This window comes from Colossoma macropomum, unplaced genomic scaffold (assembly GCF_904425465.1).
Source record: "Colossoma macropomum unplaced genomic scaffold, Colossoma_macropomum, whole genome shotgun sequence".
Lineage (NCBI taxonomy): Eukaryota > Metazoa > Chordata > Actinopteri > Characiformes > Serrasalmidae > Colossoma > Colossoma macropomum.
Window position 1 is genome coordinate 3,377,781 of NW_023494801.1, and position 24,345 is coordinate 3,402,125.

General features: G+C 41.5%; 1 protein-coding gene across 2 annotated transcripts in view; it reads left to right on the top strand.

Annotated features, from left to right (window-relative positions):
* sept12 (septin 12) overlaps positions 1 to 24,345 on the top strand; it is a 133,898-nt gene that overhangs the window by 15,267 nt on the left and 94,286 nt on the right. The window lies entirely within an intron of this gene.

Genomic DNA, 24,345 nt, shown 5'->3' on the forward strand with positions numbered 1-24,345 from the left:
GGTAAATATCAGGCTAACTTTACATCCTACTTATGTATAAATTGAACAGAATACAACTTTCAACATCACTAAGTGAATTTATCAAGTTTAGCACCAGCTATCTAACTCTTCCCAAACTCATTGGGCCTCATTCACCAGTTGTTCTTGAGAAGAAATTTCTTCTTAAAACCCACAGTTTGTACGAAGATTCTGACATTCGCAAATATTTTCTTATTTGGGATTTGTTCTTGACTAAGAACAGAATCTACACACACTCCCAAAGAAAGTACAAAGAAAGATATTGGTGAATGAGGCCCCCTGTTTTTGAACTAAAAGGTATGAGATGAAATATGATGTGGCTAGGCTAATAACATTGGCTGTGGAGATGATAAAAAGTCTTAATGACTTAAGATTGACACTTTCTTTGGTGTACCTTTCAAGCCAAGTGTCCCCTGCTGTGGTTCAGGTTAAATACAGTGATAGTAGGATGCTGAGTGGTGCTTCTGACTCATCCACAGCAGGACCCTGTAGCCTTAAGATCCCTTGTGGAATGTATTATTAGAATATTTTTCAAGTACTGCTGTATGAAATTTGAATATCGTAACTAACCGAAATGCCCATCCCTTCATGTTAGCACATTTGAGCTGCTTCTTTAAGGAGATGAGGCCAATGCCCACCAAGCAACTCACAGATGAGGTTATGTAGAATCCATTTTTCATTCTTCTTCATGCCAATTGCACCATGTAATGTTTCTTTCCGCCGCTAAGCATTCATTTAAAAGCAAGACACTCCCTGTGTAGAGAATACCATTAGCTAAGCAAACAAACGTGTGCAGGTCTGGAGGCAGGCCTTGTAGCTGAAGTGCTGCTGTCACCACAGCTGTCTTTCATATCTCCAGTATACAGCGGGGACGGGGAGAAAAAAATAGGGGGAAAAAAAGGGCGGAATTCCTGGCATATCAACAAATAGCTGAGTGTGAACAGTGATAACAGTGCGGGGAGGCCTGTCATCACCGCCTATCCAGTACAGGGATCCCTGACGGCCACAGCAGAGCAGGATCCTGCCGGAGGCCAGTGAGTCAGCCCTGTTTACAGTGCAGCCTCTCAGGTGTGCCGCCCTGTAGCCCCACGCCAGCAGCCCACAGTCCCCATTCACCGCAGGGATCGGTGGAAACCGAAAGAGCCTGTCGGAAGCCTCGGCACTGCAATTTAATGGCTTTGTGGGCTGATTGACAGAAATGTGTTACATGTTTGAGACCGAGGCCGCAGCCTGCGGGACATCAAAGGAAGCGGATTGAAGCGGCGCAGCGGTGGAGTGTGCAAAATTACAGCTCCGGCGGTGTATCAGCGTCCCCTGGGTCAGGACATCTGGGTCTTCAAAAAGCTGCTGATGAAAGCAAGATGCATGAACAAAGAGCTGCATCATGGAAGCCCAACGTGATGCGGAGGCTAGGAAGAAAAAAAAGCCAAAACTTGAGTTAATGAAGGCAAAGATGAGGGCTCGGAGTCAGTTGGAAGGGGTGAGGTCTGCTTTCCATGAGGTTTGTTTACAAACATCAAAAAGCAGTAAGGGAACATTTGGGGTTGCAGAGCCAGCACTGTGGGCCAACATGCGGTGACGTGTGTTGATTAGAACTAATTGAAGCCTCCCTCTGAGGAGGCCGTGATGAGACCGGTCTGACCAAAGCCACACTAAGGACGTTAAGTATGATTTATGTATATTTTCATGGCTCAAGTCGTAATGAAATGAAACACTGACATCCATTGGAGTAGATTTCGAATAGACCCAGCCGGAAATGTGTTTGTTCCCTGTAGCACATGTTACAGCTTATGTTTTCCTTTCTCTCTTTGCTTCCCTCCCTCTTCCCTTCCTGGGGTCATGTAACGGGAGGGGCCGGTTGCTTTTCCTGACCTAAGAAAAAAGCAGTGAAGTACGAGGGCCCCGTGGGTGCCTGGCACTACGCTTGGCTGCAGACTATCCATGTGCAGCTTGTCCTGCGGCACCAGTCTTGGCTATCTCATGAGGTCAGCATAAACTAACCTCCAGGCGGACTATTTTTTATTTTTTTTCTACTTTGACATCCACATGGACCCCAGGCAGCTGGGATGCAGGCGACCCCCATGCTGCCGTGTTTTCCCTCGAACGTAAACATGCCTTCGTTTGCGCAGGGTGATTTATAATTTCCAGCGGAAGTTGAAGGGGAGGGAGAATAGGTGCTGCCCGGAGCCAAGCACTCCGGATCGGCCTCCGCTGTGTTTGCACTCTGGAGGTGGTGTTATGAATGAATGTGTTGATGGTTTAGGCCGTTCTTCTGTGCCGAATCTGAAACAGAGGCCATTGCAAGCCTTATGGACTGTGCCAGTTATTGCATAGTCGCAATAATTTGAGTTGATCACAATTAAGCTGCAGTTGTTTTTTGACAGCTTTCACAATCCTGTTGCAACAAACAGAATGTGATCTGGTGCGTTTTCATCAACAGCAAAATTTCAAACTTATAATTGGGTACTATAACACCTTTAGAGGGCAGCAGTGAGTAAAGGTACTCAGTGTCAACAGCTAGGAAGCAAATCCGAAAAAAGCTAGGAAGCAAATCTGATATTTCTCCCTTGACAGTTCCCATTTTTTGTGCAAGTGACCCATATCTGTCATTCATGTGAGCACGCCGGTGTCCTGAAGAACCTGCATGCACACATTTTCCAAGTCAGTAACATCATGTGGATCCAAATGCCTCATAAGTAATTCCAAAAATGTCACATTTGTGAGATGATCATAGCAGTATGAATAAAATGACTGTAATGTTTTCCCCCTTTTTCATACAAATCAGTATATGGAAGTGAAAAACTGTATCGCTGATGCATCCCATGCTCAAATGACGGCGCTTTTCAAGTTGTTTGCTATTTATAACTTGTAGGACTTGTGATTTTGGAGTTTATTTAGTTAGAGGGCGGCACAGCAAGTAGTGAGCCAAACTTCTCTGGGCTGGGTTTCCCAAAATCATTATAGCACAAATATTATTCTTAAATGGTAGAGCGAGCATCACACTGAGCACTCTCTCTACTAGTTAAGATGATCTTAACGCTAAAATGCTTTTGGGAAACTGGGCCCTGTGTAGTATATATTTAGAGCTCTGTAGAATCAAGATATTTATAACATATTAAATATCAAAAATTGAACTCAGTCTTGACCTTGGAGCCAAAAATGGTATCAAACGTATGAAAAAATATGTATTGCTGGGGCTCCGAGTGGTGCAGCTGTCTAAGTGTTGGCCCTGTCATTGTGAGATTGTTCTTTGGTGATGCCACAGTCATCTGTGGCTGGGAGTCTGGGATAGATTCTGTAACACAATTGGCAGTTAGCATTCTCCTCCAATGATGTTGTGTTAAGCCAGGGTTACACTGCCGACTTTTACCCTGATTTTAGCCCCGATTCCCAGTCTGGCTCTAGTCTGCAGGTGTTTGGGTCAGTTGGGGTCGACAGTTGGAGAGAGAATCGAGTCGTGTGTGTCCAGCGCAGACTCAGATTTTTGACATTTCAGGCCAGTCGGAGTTTTAGGTTTGATTTTTTCGACCAGACTCTGAGTGTGATCTAGTGTAAACTGGTTAATAACTCAATTTGAACAGATTCCTGCAACAGCCAATGAAAACTGAGAGCATGAAAGAAGAAAATACAGCAAGTAAACAGAGAAAAATGGTGAAAAGTCTGTCACGTGTGTAGTCGTATAGTGTGAGACACCCAGTCTTTTATAATCTGTTAAGACTTCAAAAGTCGTGTAGTGAACCCGAGGCTTTGGAGCTTCACGTGTCTTGGGAAAAAAGTATGCTAGCTTTCACCCTCCTACCTTGGTATGAAGGGAGACCTTGCCAGTGGGTGGAATCGGCAAAGAGTTAACCGGGGAAAAAAAAACAAAAAAAAAAACAAGTATCATAACACTCCAAATTCACAACATATGACTTCTAACTGAAAGCTCTTATTGTGGTCACCATGTTTCAGATATATATCTGATCTAGGAACACATGTAAAAATCTCAATCTCAATCTAGACTTGTGTTTACAGAGCTCTAAACTTCAGATCTGTGGCACATTTAGGCCAAGAATTCAGATTTTCCTTTAGCCAGAGCCGCCCGCGGGTCAGTCCGTGTGCATCTGTGCTGTGGGCGCTGTGCACGGGTCACATGCTGTGGGTCGTGTTTTTTTTCCAAGCGTTTGCTGTACAGTATTTTGTTTTTCTCCTGCTTTCCTCCTCTCCCTGAATATCTGGGCACGCAGCTCAAACAGATGTTCCAGTGCGACGAGGCTGATAGGAAACACCAGATCATGTTTTCGACACGCTGTGTTTCGTGGCTCGTTTTATATTTTTCGAAAAGGGTATTTTTAGACGTAGCTGCTCACGCCCGTCATTCGGCACAATGTTGGGCTGCTCTTCAACTTCCTGCGATAACATGGGGAAAAGATCATTCATTCACGCTGCTGGAGCCGCTCCTGACACAATCCCGGCTGTGATATACTGCACTTATCTGCTCTGTCGTGTATGTATCTCGGTCTGGGCTTGACAGTGAAAAAAACGGAGGCAGTAAACAAGCACCTGATAGTATAGACTGAAGTTTGTGGAGGAACTTTTTAACAATTTTTCTTGCTTTTTTATTGTGATCATGGTTGATATTGCGAAAAGTCCCTTAAGACTTTGTTGTAGGGCGGTGATCAGTAGGCTACATGATCCCTACGTAAACATTTGGAAAGGATTAAGCTGCCATAAAGGCTGCTTTTGTCAAGTCTTATGTCAAGTTGACTTAACACCTATGTCAGGTGACATTGATCTTTCCTGACATTGAGTTGTCATAACACTTTTTTTGTGTGAAATAAAACCATACTATTATAACTGACTTTGTAGTTTTGCTTGGTGTATATCACACTGACATAATGCTGATGTGACCTAATTTAAATTTTATAAATTTCTATATAAATTTTATAAATGTATGGCCACAGAAAATGCTAATTTTTGTTCTGTGTGGTTCTGTTATCAGCATTATGTTGTATGTTATTTCACCCCAGAAAGTGTCACAACACAACCTGATGAAAGACAATTAATAAACAGTTATAACACATAAATAAAATGCTGTTATATCTGATGCGTGTGAGTAAATATGAAGTCAAAGTAAGGTAAGTAACCAGCAAGATCTGAGGGTTATGAACATGGGCTCACTATTTGGCAAACAACGAATCACTTATTTTAAACTTATTTATTAATAACCATTAATAAACTCACTTTAAACCATTCATAAACACTTTATAAGGTTAGTCTTTTTTAAAGTGGTACTGCTTTTTTTTATTAGCCAGTGTTTTACAAATATAATCAGTTCAATCAGTTCAAGCACCTTTCTGGTTGTGGTCAGTTTCTGACTAAGCATAGGCCAGCACAGAATGCAGGAATGGACTTAACAAATAGCATGTAAATGACAAACAGCCTAAATCCCTGTTTAAAGAACTGTGTTTAGCAACCAGCTAACAGGCTAACAGGCTCCTCCACAAGTATTCATGTAAGTGGCCCTCAGGTAAAATATATTCTGAAGGATTCACTGCAGCATATGAAGTAAACAGTGTGCTACGTCTTACAAGCTTCAAATGACAAAGTCTTTGAACATTAGTTTGGTGCTAACGTAACATAGAAAATACCATAGAGTGCTTGCGGAGACTAGAGGACGAAAAGGCTGAATGTGTCTACATTAAATTTGATTATTTAATGCATTATTTATGACTGTATATAAAAACAATTGCCTCTGTGGAAGAGTGCTTTGCATGAATGACACAACATGAAATAGTTGCCATCACTTTATTTGAACTCTGCCTAACATGCTACATAACATTGACATAACCATGCCATAAACATGTTACTGTATATAACAGTTATAACAGCTATTATTATATAACAGTTGTAAACAGTTACCATTACTGTTAATTGTCATGACAGATGTCATAAAATTTGATGTCATGATGGCTCACTAGAGTACTCAGGTAAGATTAGCATGTGAGGTCATGTGTGTGACATTAAATGTTATGGCGTCATGACAATTACTAATAACTGTTACATGACACTATTACTGAACACAGTCTGTCAAGACGACTTATCACAATATATGACATCGTCCCTGGCATGTTTATGGCATTATCATGGCATGCTTACGACATGGTTATAACGTGGTTATGGCATGGTTATGACAGTGTTACCCAGCTTCGTTCAAATAAAGAGTTTCGAAATAGTTTCAAAATAGTTTCCATAGTAAAATGGTTCAAATGCCATTCTTGGTTCTTAGTTCTTTTTATTAGGCCAAGTGGTAACAGGTAAACAAATAACAAATGCAGAAGCATGTAAATGGCTCACATTATGTACGTCATAAAATCTCAAATAGGCTTGAGTGAAGTGATTTAAATAAATCGGTCCATTACTGATCACGTTAGGAGCGAAGATCAGCCAGTGCTGGTTCCGATCGTGCATTCCTAGTCGTCACAAGGCCGAAAATATGTCAACATTAATTATAATCACGTTTCACATTGAGGTGACAAAGTCCATGTATGTTTGCTGTTACTATGTTTGATCAAAAACAAATCAGTGGCATAATTAATCGTTCATGCGATTTTATTTTTGCTGGTCTGAATATTTGCAGTGGAATACCAATTGCCTCGTCCTTTTGAAGCTTCCCTCTGTTTCTGGCAGTGAGTGAGCCGGTACGGCGCGCTTACGGCGTGTGGTTCAAAGTTTTCGAGGCTACTATTGTTCATTGTGAGGATTCGGATCATGCAGAGAGCGTACATGATTGTTTTGAGTGCCAGAACAGTCTCTGGCTGTGCAAACAGGGGCTTTCCATACTTTAATTCTCATCCTTCAAAACGGAATTAGAGGAACGATTCTTGGGGCTTTTGATCGGCCTCCGCTCGCGTCTATCGCAAATTGCATTTCAGTTATCTCCCCCCGAGATTCCACGTGACTCAGTTCAAACAGAAAAGCCTTTCAACGTATCAAAGCTGCTGAAGAGCATGAACCTTTTAGCTCTGTGAAGAGCAGCACCTTTTGGCTCTGCATCTATCTGCTGTTTATGAACATGGCCAACGGACGTGTCTCGTAAAATATCTGCCAGTTTACGAACGACTGTTGATGAAGATGAAAAACGGTCCGCAGATTCTAAATTGTTGTTTTGCCCCGACTCCCTTATCCACAAAGAGGTTTTGCCTTTTCAATAAAAAGCATGAAAACAAGAACTCGCCAAAGGGCTTCCCTCCCCTTCCTTCCTTGAACAGAGAGAGCGAGAGAGAGAGAGAGGGAGGTAGAGGGAGAGAGAGAAATTAGCTTTGAAGCTCTGAAATGCTTGTGTGCGTATCCCCTTCTGATCGGGATAAAAACATTTATACGGCAGAATATAGCTCGGCTAATGTTTCCTGATGAGCCAAGCGCCGTAGGCTACGTTTCCTTTTCTCGCAGTTACCTTAGAATTCCTGCTGGCAGATTTCCGGCCCGTGTTTTACTGAGCGCTAAACGTCTGTCATCTCTGCAGACTGCGGATGTCCAGTAATACGCTGATTAGCACTTGTGTTATGCAATTGGGTTGTGTTTGCGACAGTTCCAGGTACCTTAAAGCTGAATCAGGTGAAGAGTAGCTTACGGAAACTACCATAAATATCTCTCTCTCTCTCTCTCTCTCTCTCTCTCTCTCTCTCTCTCTCTCTCTCTCTCTCTCTCTCTCTCTCCCCCTCACTTCTCATGTCCCCACTTGTCTGAAGCCACTTTGCTCCCTTATACAGCACAATTTATTCTATGTTTAATGACAGTGATTTAAGGAATAAATTCTTCTCCAGCAGATGTTTTAGGCCACCCCCCTATTATCCCCTCCGGCTTGGCTTAAAGAGAGTCTGGAGACTCTGCTGCTACTGTCTGTAGCACCAAAGATAAAAGAGAGAGAGTTGATTTGATTGCGGGGGCGCAGGGGCCTGCGACTGGCCCTGAAAGACAGTGCTTTGGTTAATGCAGAATTTGTCCACTGGAGTATTTGATGACCGTTTTCCTTTTTTCCTCCCACTGTTTATGTTAGTTAATGTGATGCAAGTTGTTCTCCCATTCAGCTCATTCAGTCGGGCTGTTGCGCTGTTATCCATGGCTCAGTGCCATTTCCAGTTATATCTCAGCTCTCTTTGTACTGAGACTGCAATGTGTTTCCCCCCGCAGATAAGACAACATCAGCAAGCAAAGGCAATCTTATCACTCCAGCGTGGAGGTGGGTCAGGCCAGCATGTTTACCAGGCTGTTTCTGGATGGGAGGACTGTGAGAAAAATCCACAGTAGAGCTTTAATCAGGCCTGTAATTTTGACTACAGCTACTCGACTGCAGCCTTACAGAATTCAGTTCCAATTTGACTGTAGTCTGAAAAGGTCTGTCCCAATTTGACTGTTGTCTGTCAAACTCAATTGCAGTTCAGCAAAATTCTGTATCAAATCATCCGTATTCTGACAAAATTTTGTTTTGACTGTGGTCAGACAAATTCTTTCTTTATTTGACTATAGCCTGACAAAATTCTGTCCCAATTCAACTGTGTTCCATCAGAATTCTGTCCCAATTTGACTGAATTCTGGCAAAATTCTGTGATCATTTCAACTGTATTCTGACAATATTTAGGCCCAGTTTGACTGGATTTCAACAAAATTCTATCCAAATTTGACTGTATTCCAACAAATTCTATCCAAATTTGACTGTATTCCAACAAAATTCTATCCAAATTTGACTGTATTCCAACAAATTCTATCCAAATTTGACTGTATTCCTACAAAATCCTGTCAGAATTCGACTGTATTGCTTGAAAAATCTATCCCAGGTCGACTTTAGTCCTGTGAATTTCTGCCCTGATTTAACTGAATTTGGACAAAATTCTGTCCAGATTTCACTGAATTCTGATAAAATTCTACCTCAATTCAACTAAATTCCAAGAAAATTCTGTCCCAGTCCAGCTTTGTACCCACAAGATTATTTCCAAATTTGTCTGTATTTCTACAAAATTTTGTCCAAGTTTGGCTGAATTCCCACAAAATTATTTCCAAATTCGACTGCAGTCTGACAGTTTTTCCCGATTTGACTGTGATTTTATGAAATTCTTCACCCAATCAACTATAGTCGGACTAAAATCTGTCCCAATTAAACTGTATTCTGACAAAATTCTGTCCAAATTTCCCTGAACTCTGATCAAATTCTACCTCAATTCACCTGTATTCCAACAAAATTCCGTCCCAGTTCAGCTTTGTTCCCCCAAAAATATTTCCAAATTTGACTGTATTCTGACAAATTTTTGTCCAAGTTTGGCTGTATTCCCACAAAACTATTTCCAAATTCAGCTGCATTCTGACAAATTTTTCCCAATTTGACTGTGATCCTACAAAATTCCGTCCCAAGTCAAATATATTCAGACAAAATTCTGTTCCAGATCGACTGTATTCCAACAGAATTCTGCCCCAGTTTGACTACAATTTGACAAAATTCTGTCCCAACTTGAAAGTTGTCTGACAAAACCTGACTTTTGAAACATAGGGAGAAAACCTAGTCAGGTTAAAATCTGCTGAAGGTGGGAAATGGGTGCGAGAAAAATAAACATGAAAAATATTTGAGGAACGGCGTCTGAGCCAAACCTGAAGTGAATAATTGGGTTCGGATGAACATTTCCAGCTCTAATCCACAGGATCCATGTGTTTTAGCCTGATTCGGTGCTTCGCATGCAAATGGTACTGTCTTACCTGTGGCTACAGCCTGAGACGTTTGATAGATGTGTAATGATTATTGGCTTGAGAGCGGAATGTGTGTGTAATGGCAAATCTGATATTTTGATTTACTGGCGTTTGGTTGGGTGAAGTTTTAATATGTAGCAAGTTGTCTTGCGGGTGCCATTCGTTACATAGTGCCTCCGTGGAGCTGTCATATTTGAGTGGGGATTAATGTGACCGCTCACACTGACATTCTGCACACACACTGAGGGAGAGAGAGAGAGAGAGAGGGGAAGAAAGGGAAGGATGTCCCCGTGGGTCACATTTGACCTCCTCTAATCCTCCCAGCTAACGCAATCGTTGTTGATAGCTGAAGGACAAGCCTTTCATGGTTGCGCTCTGTCTCTTTCCCATAGTTGCTGTGTGTCTTATTTTACTGAAAAAGCCTTTGAGCTAATCCATGAACTCTCCTTAAAGTGGTGGCGCGACGGTTTGGCCTAAAAAATCTAATTCGTGCAGTTTTTCCCTCACTACAAACTTGGCTAATTAGCCAAGACATGTTTGTGGTTACGTGGTTTCTAAGACTGTGTGACATATTTTTACCAAAAAATGAAATTGTTTTAGCTAAAAGCAGCCATGTTGAAGCCTGAAGAGTAATAAGAGATACGTTGATCTGTGACTTTTATTGATAAGTGTGTCCTACAGTGTCAAAAACCCTATAATCAGATCTGTTTGAGGTTACTTAACAACTTGTGGCTCCAGCAAAAACTAAAGAAGCAAACTTCAGACACCAAATTTGCCTACATTTAGCATAAGGAAGAGAAGTGTGTGGATATTTGACTAAGCTTTAGACCAGGGGTCAGCAACGTGCAGCTCCAGAGCCTTATGCGGCTCTTTTACTGTCCTGTTGAGGCTCCACAGCAGAATTAGATTTTAGGTAAAAATAAAATAATCCTCCTTTACAGTCAAATAAAGCTCTGCTGATTGTTCTAATACACTTTTAACAATAATTGATCTTAAATGCTGGAGTTAATATAGCCAATATCTGCCAATTCACCCTTTAACCCCGAAGGTTGGCGCACTGGTCACCATATCAACGCAGACAACAGTCTCGTCTAGCTAGAAGCTAACGAAACAGCAAAGAGAGAGATTTAAGACAAACATGAGTTTTGGAGACGAATGGACTTTTTGCATTTACAATCACTCCAGCTGGTTTCCTGATACGTTTAATCTGCAATGAGAAACTGTCAAACACTAAAATGTTGCGAGGCCGAAGTCGCTTCTCATTCGCCAGCTTCTTATTCAGATTTTTCCGTTCCACCTTAAATGGTGCAGCAGTTATAGTCTGGCGCCTCAGGCACCATTTAAGGTGGAACGGAAAACTTCGAACAGGAAGCTGGCGAATGAGAAGCGACTTCAGCCTCGTAAAAAGTCGAACATTTAGAGACATTTAGAAAACTTCTGCTTTTGAGGAAAAGTTTCCTGCCAGAGATGCGAGAAAAGCGGCTATACCTGAGCTAAAGCTTAAAGCAGAGCGAAGTGAGTCTGCGTTTTTGTTTATATTATATTTTTTAGCCTATTTTAGGACATTAGCCCATACTGAGACATATTTACAGCCAAGGTGGTAAAATGGACATAAAATGTTGTGGCTCCCAAGTTGGTTCGTGAAAGGACAAAACGGCTCTTCTTAACATTTGGGTTGTTCCTTTAGGCTAAAACAGTTTGAGAGAAGGTGGTTTTATTTATGGGCGAGTGTAAAATCTCTTACTGTCTTTGTTCCTATCAATGTAAGCTTGGAAAAAGCTCTTCATGTTATGGCAACCCCTTCCCCCGATGTTTTGGTTACGGGTCAGGAAAGCAGTATGGTTGATTTCACACGCTGGTGGTCAGGACGTGGAAAATAGCTGAACTCAGGGGGCTCTTGTGACAGTTACACAAGCAGAATCTTGTGTCGGACTGAGTTAGGCAGGCTGATAGGAAAGGGGTGTGTATGTGTTGGGACATATTTCTGCCAAAGATGAATGACATTACGGTTCTACGACCTTGTGCAGGGTTTGTGGGAGGCCGGCCCCTCGGGCTTTTCAACGATAACAACCTCCATTTTGTCTCCATTTGGCTTAAAAAAGGGATTAGACCTCCTCCATGAGCAGGCAGCTAAAATGAATATGTAAGTACACTTATTTAGAAGTTAAAGAAATGCACAACGGTGTTTCCCACAGGGCTGAAACAAACCTATACATATCTGCACTCGTCATAGCATTTATTTCCTTATTCGGGTATTTGAATAAGCACAGCATTAAGTGAGTGAATGATAAACTTCTAAATTCCATGTTTTCTGTTTTTAGATGTGAAGCACCTCATTAGCTTGGCTAAAAGAAAGAGTTACTCTATCCACCATCGTTTATTAATAGACATATAAAAATATGTTGCCTGTGAAATTTGGGGACAGAATGGAAATTGGATATTGTTAAAACATACTTATGTGGCAGTCAATATACTTCAATAGGGCCTGTGTGTGTGCAATTACCCCGATTGTAGCCAATCAGCAAAAACATATCTGAAGTTTGCTTTTTCAGTTTGTAACTGTAGCTGTGAGGCTAATGAGGCTAATTTAGCTAACAAGCAATGGAAGCTTACATCCCACCATTTAGCATCATGCAAACTGTACACCGACGTCATCACACACTTGCCTCAAACTGCATTGTTAAGTGATCTCAAATATGGCTCTGTATGACACTGTTGTCAGTAAAAAAGTGCAAAAGGCTGAATTTTGTTTTTAATTTTTATCGTTTTACAAGCATAGTTTGTTTGGGATAATTGAAAATAGTGTAAACAAGTTTATTCGCTGAACTATTTCTTTAACTTTTAGGGTCAATAACAGTTTTCTGCGTATTTTGGCGCTCTGCCAGGCCTCTGCATTGCATGGCATCTTCGACATGCTGTGCTTTTGTTGCCATAGAAGCAAATTCATGGTGCGCATCATGTAAAACAGTGTTCTTTGATGTGCATGTACAGTATAATGCTGTGACTCAGACAAGGCCAAGGTCCTTACATGAAAACTGTCCCCTCAGGGCCAGAATTCTTATGAGCGTCCATGATCTTCCAAATGGGGGGGTGGGAGGATTTTATGGGAAAAAATGGGGCAGTTTGATGGGATTAATTAATTCTTGGTGGAAAAGTATTTCCTGCCCGAGGGGCAGTATGTACACATCATGTGGTGGATGTGCAGCCGCGCTGACAGTCAGTTTGCGGGCCTTATTGGGCTTGGGAACGTCACAGCAGCGCCGCTAAATCCAGCAGACAGGCTTTGATTATAAGGCCATTGTGAGCACGAAGGCTTTTCCATACCACTCTGACTTGACTTTCTTCGCACACTTGCAGAGCCTTGTCGGAATTGGCCTGGTTCCTGAGCAAATACATGCCAAGTGGGCTTAAGAGTGATATTACTTATGTAGACGTCGCACCTAAGCCACTGAGAAGGGTGCAGTCTTATCCTGTGTGAATGAAGTTTTGCTGGAGGAAAAAAAGCTGTGTTTTACAGTATTCGGTGTGGATAATCTGGCTTATGTGCGGTGTTTGCAGCTCAGATCACTAGCAGCTAAACTGAAGAAGGTCTATTGTTAAAATCGTGATCCTAATGCAAAGAACGACCATGAAGCAATAAATAATTTTGAACCTGCTTTATATCCAGAAACGCTGCCACCTTCTCTGGGCCTGAGCTCTTTTAAAATGGGCTGAGGTGAAGTGGAAAAGTGTCCTGTGGTCCGATGAATCAACATTTGAAATTCTTTTTGGAAACCATGGACACTGTGTCCTCCGGGCAAAAGACCACTCAGCTTGTTATCAGTGCACAGTTTAAAAGCCAGTATTTATGATGGTATAGGGGGGCATTAGTGCACATGGCATGGGTGACGTGCACATCTATGAAAGCACCATTAATGCTGAACGATATATACATGTTTTGGCAACATATGTTGCCATCCAGACGGCATCTTTTTCAGGGAAGACCTTGATTATTTTAGCAAGACGATGTCAAACCACATTCTGTGTGTATTACAACAGCATTGCTCCATATTAAAAGAGTCCTGGTGCTAAACTGAATTGCCTGCAGTCCAGACCTGTCACCACTGAAAACATTTGGAGGGTTATGAAATGAAAAATACGAAAAAAATGAAAAAAGTCAAACAAGAATGAGAAAAAGTTTCACTTTCAAAACTACAGCAGGGTCTCCTCAGTTCCCAAACACTTACAGAGTGCTGTTAAAAGAAGAGGTGATGAAACACAGTGGTAAACAACTTTTTAGGAACGTGTTGTTGGCATCAAATTCAAAATCGGCATTTATTTTTCGAAAAACAATCCAATTTCTCAGTTTCAACATTTCATATGTCGTCTTTATAGTATTTTCCTTTAAAAATATGGTTTACATGTGTAACGAGACAGAAAGGGCCAGACGCTTGCGGTAAAAAACAAAAGATGAGGCTTTAATATCCAAGGGTTTGACAAGAATCGTGGTCAGTAAACAGGCATGGGTCAGATCCAAAACAGCAAAAAGGTACAAAATGGCAACCATAACCAAAGGGCAAAGACAAAAGGGAAAAACCAGAAATCCAGAAAAACAGTCCAAACACAAAAAGGCAATCACAAACACACAGGAGAAACGCTCAGTAGTTCTACAAGAGAAGCAATACCTCACAATCTGGCTAAGCTAAAGCCCGGGCTTTTAAACTAAACTAAACAAGTCATGTGACATGGAACACAGGTGAACAGAGTTAGTATTCAGGAGACTGTGAGCGCTGATTGAAGCATGAGGGAAGGTCAGGGGTCACGTGAGTCAGGTGATCTCTCAGAGGATTCTGGGAGATGGAGTCTGAGTGTGCCTCAGAGCTGGAGGGATGTGTGACAACATGATTTGCACATCATTGCATTCAAATTTTATTTACATTCTGCACAGCGTCCCATCTTTTTGGAAATGAGGTTGTAAATGTATTACTCATTTTGCCAGCTTTTGCTTTATTTATTTTTTTTATTTCCTGTTTTTTAAAAAATATTGGTCACACTTTATTTGGATGGTCCCCTATAGAAACTCTACAGATACTTAAATCATTAACAAACTTTCTGGTGATCCTCAGTTGATTATCAATAATGTTACGGTTAGCGTTAGGGTTAAGTGTAGGTTTTGCTTTGAGGTTAAGGTTTGGGTTTGGGTTAGGAGTAGATTTAATTAACTCTTTCACACTGAACTTCTGAAGTTCAGATGAATTTAATGACTATTCAGTTGAATGTTACTTAAATATACACTGAACATTTACAAAGAATTTACAGTGGACCATCCAAATAAAGTGTTACCAAAAATATTTTCTGCGTCTGGAATTGCTCTTGTAATTGTATTGTAATCTAACCAAAGTTAAGTTTGATTTAACTCTCATTATTTGTATTTGCAAAATATTTTGGACATTTTAATGCTTAATATTTTGCTTGTGGATTTTATTGTTTTATGTGAACCTTTTGCCACAAAATGAACTCCATGCTTTAGCCCAAATTCTGCAACAAAGAAGTTTTCTATTATTCTACGTGTCATAGTGGGTGACGCTGCTGCCTGTTGAGACGACAGCCGAGAGTTTGAGTCGTCACCTGGGCTAACACACTGCTGCTATACCACGAAGAGTCCTTGGGCAAGACTCCTAACACTGTAATTGTCTGCTTACATTTGTTGCGTTTCCGTGTTGAAGGCTGCAGCACGGCTTGATTTATTTTACTTAACAAGCCCGACAAGGCGGGGAAAAACGAGGGTCTACCTTTAGAGCGTTCTAAAGCCAGACAGTCAGGGCTGTTTCAGGACGTGGTCTAACGTTACATTGAAAGAGAACCTGAAAGCAGATTGCGTGAGGAAAATGCTAAGTCAGCCTGGTGAGTTTCTCCAGTAACACTGCAGTTGAAGTGCTGAGCGAGGCGTCACTGATGATATTGATACTTTACTTCTTTCTCGCTTATGAAGGCGAACTTGAACTCTCACGCTTCACTCGTCTTCCAAAGGAAAATAAGCCAAGCGTAAGCATAGCAACAGACATTTGACGATGCTGCCATATGACAAATTACATTTGATGCAGTTCTGGCTCGCCTACGCCAGGAAACCAATCCATCCACATGAAAAGTGGAAGACTGCAGAGAGTCCCGTCTGCGGCCAGAAGCCTCTCCACATTTCTTCCACTTTGGGTCTCAAGTCTCTCCAAGCCATAAGGCTGAAGGCCGAGTCATTGGTGGTGGAGTTCTAAGTTGAGTCGCGGGTCTTTTTTGACTTTGTTGAGCTGAGTCATCAAATTGGTGACTCGAGTCCAAGTCATGTGACTGAAGTCCATATCTTTTGACAATTGTGTACTGAATGTGTCGTTCAGTGCATTCGACAATTGATAGTATTCCAAATATTAATGAACTTGCAGCAAAGAATGGATGCCAGGTGTCTAATTCAAGCAAATAGGTAGGTCTAAAAGACTGAGATCCTGGGGACACTTAAACTTTGGATTTTTCAAGCATTCATACTGCTGACATTTTTATGTGTATTGAATAAACAATGGCCAGGTGGAGTTACAGCACAACATTAATTAAAAATGAAATAAAAACTTTTTTTTTCTGGCCCACGGATTTGTTCAGATTTGTAATATGGCCCCTTTAGTGGTTGAGTTTGACACCCCTGGTCTATACAGTGATATAAAACATGGTAGTACATAGAAATTATCAGCTGGACATGCTGATATGATTCTCTAAGGTCGACGTGGACGTGCACACTATAACTCCTCTAGCGGCAGATTTAAACGACTTAAAGAGGCCGTTTCCAGATGCTCAGAGATGGTCGGTTTGAGTGGACGAACACGAGCACTCAGGATGGATCTCCAACGAACCGTTAGGTAAGATAAGGGTTAAACGCGCAGCCTTTCAGAGAACTTGAAGCTGGCTTTGAAAGAATGAGAGCATTTTCTTGAAGCAATGAGCTTCAGTAGGCGATACAGTGTCTATAATACACCCGGTTCTTCTGTTGGGCCGCACCAGCGGCTCATTCCAAGCGTGTGACGGTGGGTGAGTCCATCATTCAGGTGCGAGGACAGAACCGCTGATTTACTAGCCAGCGGTAATGCATGGCAGCTGCTCCGGGGCGTTTTCTATCTGTCTGTGTTTTTCTTCTGCCAAACAGGCGCAGGGCCGCACAGGAGTGTGAGAAGGTGCCTACAGTCCAGAGTTTATGATTTAGCGGAGGGCAGAAAAAAACTGTTTCTGCTAAAGATTTATGGCCCTCCATTTCACGAGCTCCTTCACGCAAAAAGTTATAATTATTCAGAGAATATCAACAATTTGACAGCCATGACCAATATATTTTATTGGGACACCCCCATAAATATCCCTGTTTTAAAAAGGATTCTAAGTCAAGATACTGTAGCTTCAAGTCATACATTTATAGGCAGCCTCACACCTTGGAAAAAATCGCAGTGCCGTCTCACATAAAATGAAAAGAATTATGTTTTTCCTTAAAAAAAAATCGACTCCTAGGTGGCCGAGGTGGTAGAAGTACTCAGATTCCATCCTCCAGTGCAAATACTTCTCGAAAAATACAAGTCAAAGTTCAGTTTCAAAAACAAAAGTACAGAATCTAAATCCACTTAAAGAACAAATGCAAATTAAATGTACTTTTTTTAAAATGGGGTTTCATCTCGGGCTGGCCGGAATATTTAGAATTAAACTCTATTCATTATGTTGATAGTCATTTCTCTCTTTAGTAGTCTTAGTCTTTTGTTCATCCTTTTACATGGTTTTACGCAATGAAACTTTCATGCAACTTTAGTTGCTTGAAACCTGCATGAAACTGAATTGCACTTGAGTTGCATAATGTCATGATGTCATGATGCAACTCGAAACTCTGCTGCAGTGATTGCAGGAGGCTCAACTAGTTTCATGAAACAGCCAGTCAAAATGCAGATAACGCATCATGTGATCAACGAACAACATACTTCCAAACGACTGATTCCACCAGATCAGTGAGTGAGAAAATGAAACTGAAGACGGCTTGTGGACTGTCGAAGGAGACCCCCCGACTGACTTTAAGCAAGGTTGGACAGTTTCCTAACGTTTTTGTAATCAGCAGCACTAGCCAGCTAACGCTAATGCTAACAGCTGTTTAAACGGCTGCTTGTGCCACAGTTTATTGTTCTTTGTAAGCCCAGTGTTCGGATTCATTTGGGTTCCAAAGGATGAAAATTATTACAGAAGAGGAGACAGATTTGGTCTTCGATGAACCTTTTGAGTGTAAAGCCAGCCTGAGACCTCACCAGAACTCCCTACTTTGGGGGGTCACTGCAGAAGGGCTTAAGCCGGTGGGGGGCCTTATGGTGGGGTCACTGTGGGTGCCAGGGATAATCAAAAAACAGACACTGTAATTAGTAGAGCTGTAAATTTCTGACCTCACAGTTTTAACTGTTTTGGTACGAAGCAAGTGTTTTACACTAGATATTTCATTAAAAAGACGGTTCTTCAAGGGTTCTTTAGGCTTGTCAAGCATTTATACAATGGAAGAACTCTTTTTGGTGCTATATAGAACCATTTTCAAAAAGGGTTCTATATAGAACCATCTACAACACAGTCTCCATCAATCCATAGAACCACTTCACCCTACAAAGAACCATTTAAGCATGCAAATCGAGAACGCAGAACAACTGTCTTTACTAAAGAACCCTTGAAGAACTGTCTTTTTTGACAAAAGTAACTGGTCTAGCTATTTAGACCAGGGGTGTCAAACTCAACCACTAAAAAATGTTTTTATATCCCCAACTGGCCATTGTTTATTCAATACACACAAAAACTTGCAGTGTATTGAATAAACAGTGCATGCTGGGTAATGTAGTGCAGTGTATTGTGAAATGAGCTAAGATTAACAGAGAATTAAAACACTGTTGCGGGCCGGACAGGATTGTGTCGCAGGCCTTGTGTTTGACACATGGGTTTTATACAGTAGTGGAACAGACAATAGAAACAGTACCTCACCCTGATTTTGGAAAGTTTTAAGTTGAATAAATAGAGAATTAGACGAATTAGAAGAATTTTATTGTTGGCCAAAAACTGAGGACACACCTCAGTGACTGGTATTATAATCGATTCAAACAGTCCAAAATTGATGCAGTTTAATTGCTGCTGTCAGATTGAGGCATTGTGAATGTTATACTGGTAACGTTGCTGCAGTGCTGTCCATCGACACGCTATAACCGCTCGCTATAACCGCCCGTCGCGCCTTGACATGTACCTCCATTCCGCAGGCATGACTCACTGGTTCTCGGTGCCATTCGCTGGCCAGTGATGTACCGTTTGTCACGGTTGGCGGAGCATTCGATGTTTAATCTGCGAAATATGTGGTTCCTGAAGGACTGTTCTCAAAACAGCGTGGAGGCTCCTGCGTTGTTTTGACAGCTCCTCCGGCCCTGTTAGGCTGACTTTGATCTGAAAAGGGCAGGAGCATGTGGTATTGATTGATACCTTTTCGCTTGAGCGAGCTCTCCGTTCTGATACTGATACAGTACACGGCAGAGTCTATAACAGGCCAGAAGACCTCCGAGCAGGAAGGTGCGTGGAAAGAAGAGTGGAGAGTGATTACATTCATAATAACTGGTCAAATGTAATTACATATTTAATTACATGGTGAATTACTTTTACATTCGATTTACATTCTGCATTGACAGCAGGCACGGACATTTTTCGGGGGGTGTTTGCTGATAAACATGCATTAAGCTTGTGGAATATTGCGGTCACTCTTATCAACAGCGACTGTGTAATCATGTCAGATAAAACCAAATATGTTTTTCTGAAGGAATTGATGTTACTATCTATGCATGGATTTAAATCTGCATGCAAATCAGTTACTACGCTATTTAAAAGCTGCACAGTATTTAATTATCCATTTATTACCTATATACATATATTACCTATATATCTAGTTATTACCACCTCTTATTGTCATCATTATGTCTGGTTATTGTTGAAGATATGATGACAGCTGTAGATGATTCACTTACATGCTCAAAAGACGAGTCTTTCACTAAGCTTTGGCTTTGAATTCTCTTTCAGTCATCACATTCATCCCCTCAGGGAGGGGGTCCGAAGTACAACTCACGTTACAAAATGTTCTTCCACACGTTGCATGCAGTTACACCTTTCCACCAGGGAGGTCTCCAAATCCCCAAATCTTACGTAGTGCAACTTTAAAGACATTATCAGGGTTTTATTGGTGCCGTTTCAAACACTGTGGTGATGCATATCAGGTCGCAGTTACTAAGGAGAACCGCAGGCGGTCAGTAGTGCTCCAGAGGGGGCGCCCAAGAGCATGAATGCCGTAGAACCTAAGCCAACAACCTAGCTCTGTTTCCGTGGCTGAGCCTCATCTCGCTAAAACAGACCACAGGGGATATACAGTTATTATACACACTAACCAAGACGACACAGTGTGAGGGCAAAGGGACGATAGGCTGTCTGTGCACATGCCTGATTGACAGGTTTGAGTCTGCACTTCTGATTTTTGACAAAAACCTGTCAAAAATGTTATTGAAGTGGCGTAATTTCTTGGTGTAAGTTCTATAAGCAGTTGCATGGCGTTCCCAAGCCACAAGGGGTCCCATGTGTATGTTTTTATTTCTTTTTTTGTGCCCATCATGACGTTGGCAGGAAAACAAAAAGGTACGTGGTCAAGAGTATGTGGACAGCCATAATTATTGGGCCACACCCATTGCGAACGGGTGTATAAAATCAAGCACATAGCCATGCAACCTCCATAGCCAAACATGGGCAGTAGAATGAGCCATACTGAAGAGATCAGTGACTTTAAACAGGTCACTGTCATAGGATGACACCTTGAAATTTCTGCCCTGCTAGATCTGCCCCAGCCAACTGTAAGTGCTATTGTTGTGAAATGGAGGCGTATAGGAGCAACAACAGCCCATTGAACATGAGCTATTCTCTCACTACAAACTGTTGTTCCAAAGTGCCTCTGGAAGCAACATCAGCAAAAGAACTGTACGTAGGAGCCGAGCCGTTGATCCGTTGGATTGGCACGTCTGTTATTTCCTGAATTACGTGAAATTATCTTCATTATTTTTTAAAACAAGTAAAACAGTCTACCTGTGGAAGGACACTTTCACTGGATAATATTAATTCAAACAAGACAAAATGTATAGAAATTGATTAAATAATCTCATAATATTCTTCTCCAACCTCATAGTGAGACATTTTAGACACATTGACTAGATTTCAGATGTTTTCACTTTCCAAGATACCATTTTTTGCAGTGTTGAAGTGGTAATCTTATTCATAATCATTCAGCTCCCCCTCCATGCAGCCAAGAGCAGAAGATTGGTCTTTTGAGCAGGTTCGAGTGTGGTCGCTTGAGTAGGTCGGCATTTGCATTCGCCGGCCGTCTCGGCTCGCTCTCGACGTCTTCCGTGCCCTTTGTGGGGAAAAAAAGGTTATCTTAATAATTGCGAAGCGCAGCGTTGTGAAGTTGATAAATGAAGCCGAGCGCAGTTTAGATTTCTGTTAGCGTAAAAGTCTAAACAAATGGTGGTCACAGGGTGAGGGTTAAACTCTGTGGGTGGACTGTTTATCCTCTAACGCTAAAACGAAAGCCTCGGTTATTTTTCCAGCCCCGACCGTTTGAGCTGTTTGACATTCTTCCCGAGTCGGAATCAGCCTCCGAGGCACCGTATCTTAATAAACAGGAAACAATAAACTCTGAAGTGCTTTTTCTTACAGATGCTTCAAAGTGACTCTTGGGTAATAAGAGAGATGTGATGCGTTGTTTGACAGCTGCTACACTGCAGATCTCTGCTCTAATGCATATCTCGAGTCAGTTCTGCTAAAAAAAAAACTTCCTCTGAATGTGATGTCAGGTCCCTGCTGTGATAACCAGGCTGGGTTTTCTGAATAGGTTGTAAAACACTGTAGTAGTTTACTATAAATAGAGGAAACAGAATGTAAAGGTTATGTCATGTATTCTCTCTAATAACACTTGGATGGTCTTCAAAGGGGACTTCCATCTAATTTTCAGTGGTTGAGATGTAATCAGAGTGATTCAGAGAGGTTTGGTGTGAAATGGTTCAGGTGTCTTTACAGTGGTGGTGATAGGAACCAGGGGTCGCCATGACTACAACACAAATATAGACATTTTATTTACTATCCAGAACCACCAGTGAACCTACACATGTCTGAGTGTTTAGATGGAACATTGCTGATGGCAAAATAGTGGAACATCTGAAAATAATAAGTTTTCTTTGGGGACTATTTTGCCTCACAACGCCCTGCATGTATCCCTCCACTATGAATGTGTTTTTTTAAAAATACATTTAAGCCAAAACTATTGTAAAACAGTGTCTCAGTCATCAGGCAGTGTATTCATAACCATATAATAACTTTATGAGGGAGCTTTTAGAGGCGGACGTCTGGTTCCTATCACCACCACTGTGAACAGTTTTGACAGTTTCTCCATTTAGTCATTTACCTAAGCAGAATTTTTGGAAAATCATCAGAATTCCCCACTAAATAGAAGTTATTCATTTTTGTGGAAAAAAGCAGAAAGCATATATTTAACAACTAAACATATCATATTTTTCAGTGTTCAGTGAGTCTCTCTTCACCTTTATTCCAGCTTCCATTCTTTTCAGGAGACTCACTTTCAGTTCCTCAAAGAATCTGCAGACACACCTCCAAAGTTCAGTCTTAGAAGCTGGTTGTACTTCCTGCTTCTTTACGATCATGATTCCAAATTTAGACTCCATCAGTACATCTCAGATGACCAGATGTCCATCTCTAAGATGAAAGCTTTAAGTGCTGTTTATCTGATGGGGGCAGTTTTGGTGTCTACCAGGTCTTCCAGGTGGTTGTTATTTTCTCTGTAATCCAGTTTTGGAAACTCCTGTTTTTTCGCTTTGACTTCCTTCTTCCTTATGCAAGTGTTTGTAGTCTTGTATCTAATATCCTCATGAATATTTCCTGAGAAATTAACATATACTTATTTTTGTACTGTACTGTATTTAGCACAGATTTACTGTGTAGCATAACATTTATGTGACCTTATTTGTTCTTGTGGCTGTGGCCTAGTTTGAGAAAGCTTAAGCAATTTTAGCCGATATATCAGATTGCGGTGAAGATGGTGGAACACACGGTTCCCACATAGCTGCAGCTGTCTCTCTCACACACACACACACACACACACACACACACACACACACACACAATATGGTACCACATGAAAAAAATAAAAAGGTTTCCTGGGGGCAAGTGAAATTTAAAATCACATTACAGAAGATGTTTTAATGTGGCTTTTGTGGCAAACAAGTGTCTCTTTGTGTGACTAACCTCTGCGCTTGTTTGAAGCCAATAAGACAGCACCACCTGATACGTTTCAACGTGCCAGATGATAAAACGGTTGGGTTCCCTCAATGGACAGCACTGTCATTCATAATCTGCCACTCCAATTCATTTAGATAATTAGAACGAGGCTTGTTTTTTACGACAGCCGTGGCGTCGCTGGCAGGGAAGCGGCGGAACTAATCTCATTGAGGACAGCATCTGTTTCGTGCAGAGGCAGAAGAGTGGAAAGAGGGCCATGTGCGACAGAAAGTATTTGTTTTTTGTGTTTGTGTTTTTTCTTTTTTTTTTCCTTCGGGCCGGACGGGGAACTCCTTGCGAGGAAGGAAATGCCAGCCACTCAGAAAGGAGGACGCGTATTTCCCCCTTTTCTGAACGCCATAATAAACTCAGTCAAGCATGTAAACATTAAAGATAAGATATACTTACGCTGGCCTTTGAAATGCGTCCAGTGGCTGTAAAAAGCCTGGATTCTTGTTGGTGTGGTGTACAGATGGCCTGGGGTTTATGACGGAGAGGGTAACCTTGGTGCCCCACCGCTGCCATTCACATTCCACATCAATCACTGCGCTACAAACCAGCTCCTCAGCAGCTCCTGTGGACGAGCAGTGACCCTATAAAAGAAACCAAATCAAGTTTATAGAAGTGTCCACTTACCACATATGTAGCCGATTAGCTACGACGTGTGGTGTCTGGAGCTACGAGGCTAACCGCTTATACCGCATCAATTAGTGTCATGCAAACTCCATGCCATGAGTCACATTTGCACAAAAAACTGCACAGTTTTCCACTTACCCAGGATGTGGTCAGCTAACACATGTTTGGTGTCCATATTTCGCTTCTACAGCACTGAGGCTATAAGCTAACATACACTAGAAGTCAATAGTCACCCAAATCTTTTCTGTAAATACATCCTCTAAACCGAATCCAGGTCTTCATTAAGCTTGCGCAGACTTGTCAATGTGGTTTAGGACACAGTGTGTCTCACTGTGAGCTATAAAACTGAAACTAGTTCGTTTGCTTTGCGGGCAGCCACTTTAGGCAACATATCACTGTGAAACCTCATATCTCCAAAATGGTAACTTTACAGGAGAAGAAAAAAACCTGCTTTACTTTTAATGTGAGTCAGTGGAACCGGAAGGTTTTCCAAGTAATTTTGAGCCATTTCTTTTTGTCCAATTACTATGGAATTTGCACACAATGTAATGGGCAACAAAGACTTTTAAATTATGTCAAAAACTG